The sequence below is a fragment of the Rattus rattus genome, chromosome 11 (genome assembly GCF_011064425.1).
Source record: "Rattus rattus isolate New Zealand chromosome 11, Rrattus_CSIRO_v1, whole genome shotgun sequence".
Classification (NCBI taxonomy): domain Eukaryota; kingdom Metazoa; phylum Chordata; class Mammalia; order Rodentia; family Muridae; genus Rattus; species Rattus rattus.
Window position 1 is genome coordinate 594480 of NC_046164.1, and position 2768 is coordinate 597247.

Here is a 2768-nt window from a genome sequence, read left to right on the forward strand (position 1 = left end):
CCTTCCAATCCATGAGCATGGGATATCTTTCCATCTTCTGAGTTCTTCAATTTCTTTCTTCAGAGACTTGAAGTTCTTGTCATACAGATCTTTCACTTGTTTGGTTAGAGTCACTCCAAGGTATTTTATATTATTTGTGACTACTGTGAAGGATATCATTTCCCTAATTTCTTTCTCAGTCTGTTTATCCTTTGAGTAGAGGAAGGCTACTGATTTGTTTGTGTTAATTTTATATCTTGCCACTTTGCTGAAGTGTTTTATCAGCTGTAGGAGTTCTCTTGTGAATTTTTTGGGGTGATTTAAGTATATTACCATAACATCTGCAAATAGTGATATTTCGACTTCTTCCTTTCCAATCCTTTGATCTCCTTTTGTTGTCTGATTGCTCTGGCTAGGACTCTGAGTACTATATTGAATAGGTAAGGAGAGAGTGGGCAGCCTTGTCTAGTCCTTGGTTTTTTGTTGTTTTTATTAAACCATTCTTTTTTTTTTTAAGATTTATTTATTTATTTATTATATATGAGTACACTGTAGCTGCCTTCAGACACACCAGAAGAGGGCATTAGATCTCTTTACAGATGGTTGTGAGCCACCATGTGGTTGCTGGGATTTGAACTCAGGACCTCTGGAAGAGCAGGCAGTGCTCTTAACCACTGCGCCATCTCTCCAGCCCTAGTCCTTGGTTTTAGTGGGATTGCTTCAAAGTTTACTCCATTTAGTTTGAGGTTGGCTACTGGATTGCTGTATGTTGCTTTTACTGTGTTTAGGTATAGGCCTTGAATTCCTGACCTTTCCAAGACTTTTAACATGAAGGGGTGTTGAATTTTGTCAACGAAATTTTCTCAGCATCTAATGAGAAATGTGGTTTTTAAAATTTGAATTTATTTGAATTTGTTTATGTAGTGGATTAAATTGATGGATTTCCACATATTGAACCACCCCTGCATCTTTGGGATGAAGCCTACTTGATTCTGATGGATGATCGTTTTGCTGTGTTCTTAGATTCGGTTTGCAAGAATCATATTGACTATTTTTGCTTCAATATTCATAAGGGAAATTTGTCTGAAGTTCTCTTTCTTTGTTGGGTCTTTGTGTGGTTTTAGGTATAAGTGTAAATGTGGCTTCATAGAAGGAATTGGGTAGTGTTCCTTCTGTTTCTATTTTGTGAAATAGTTTGGAGAGTATTGGTATTAGGTCTTTTATGAAGGTCTGATAGAATTCTGCACTAAAACCATCTGGTCCTGGGCTTTATTGGTTGGGGTACTTTTAATAACTGCTTCTATTTCTTTAGGACTTATGGGACTGTTTAGATGGTTTATCTGACCGTGATTTAACTTTGGTACCTGGTATCTGTCTAGAAAATTGTCCATTTTATTCAGATTTTTCCAGTTTTGTTGAATATAGGTTTTTGTAGAAGGATCTGATGATGTTTTGAATCTCCTCAGATTCTGCTGTTATGTCTCCTTTTTCATTTCTGAATTTGTTAATTTGGATACTCTCTCTCTCTGTGCCCTCTGGTTAGTCTGGCTAAGGGTTTATCTATCTTGTTGATTTTCTCAAAGAATCAGATCCTGGTTTTGTTGATTCTTTGAATACTTCTTTTTGTTTCTACTTGATTTATTTCAGCCCTGAGTTTGATACTTTCCTGCCATCTACTCCTCTTTGGTGCATTTGCTTCTTTTTGTTCTAGAGCTTTTAGGTGTGCTGTCAAGCTGTTACTGTATGCTTTCTCCTGTTTCTTTTTGGAGGCACTCAGAGCTATGAGTATTCCTCTTAGCACTACTTTTATTGTGTCCCATAAGTTTGGACATTTGTAACTTCATTTTCATTGAATTCTAAAAAGCCATTAATATCTTTCTTTATTTTTTCCTTCACCAAGTTATCAGTGAGAAAAGCCTTGTTCAACTTCCATGTGTATGTGGACTTTCTGTCCTTTTTGTTGATATTGAAGACCAGCCTTAGTCAGTGGTGTTCTGAGGATGCATGGAATTATTTCTATCATCTTGTATCTATTGAGGCCTGTTTTGTGACTGATGATATGGTCAGTTCTGGAGAAGGTACCATGAGGTGCTGACAAGAAGGTACATTTTTTTTTTTTTTTTAGGATGAAATGTTCTATAGACATCTGTTAAATCCATTTGTTTCATAAATTTGTTGGTTTCATTGTGTCTCTGTTTAGTTTCTGTTTCCATGATTTGTCCATTGATGAGAGTTGGGTGTTGAAGTCTCCCACTATTATTGTGTGGGGTGCAATGTGTGCTTTAAGCTTTAGTAAAGTTTCTTTTATAGATGTGGGTTTCCTTGCATTTGGTGCATAGATATTCAAAACTGAAGGTTCATCTTGGTGGATTTTTCCCTTGATGAATATGAAATGTCCTTCCTTACCTTTTTTGATAACTTTTGCTTGGAAGTCGATTTTATTTGATATTAGAATGGCTACTCCAGCTTGTTTCTTCGCACCATTTTCTTCTTAGTGTCTGTCTTTGTCACTGAGGTGTTTTCCTGTATGCAGCAAAATGCTGGGTCCTATGTATCCAGTCTGTTAGTTGGTGTCTTTTTATTGGCGAATTGAGTCCATTGATGTTGAGAGATATTAAGGAATAGCGATTGTTGTTTGCTATTGTTTTTGTTGTTAGAGGTGGAATTATGTTTGTGTGGTTGTCTTATTTTGGGTTTGTTGAAAGAAGACTGCCTTCTTGCCTTTTCTATGGTGTAGTTTTCCTCCTTGTGTTGTAGTCTTCCATCTATTATCCTTTAAGATTGGATTT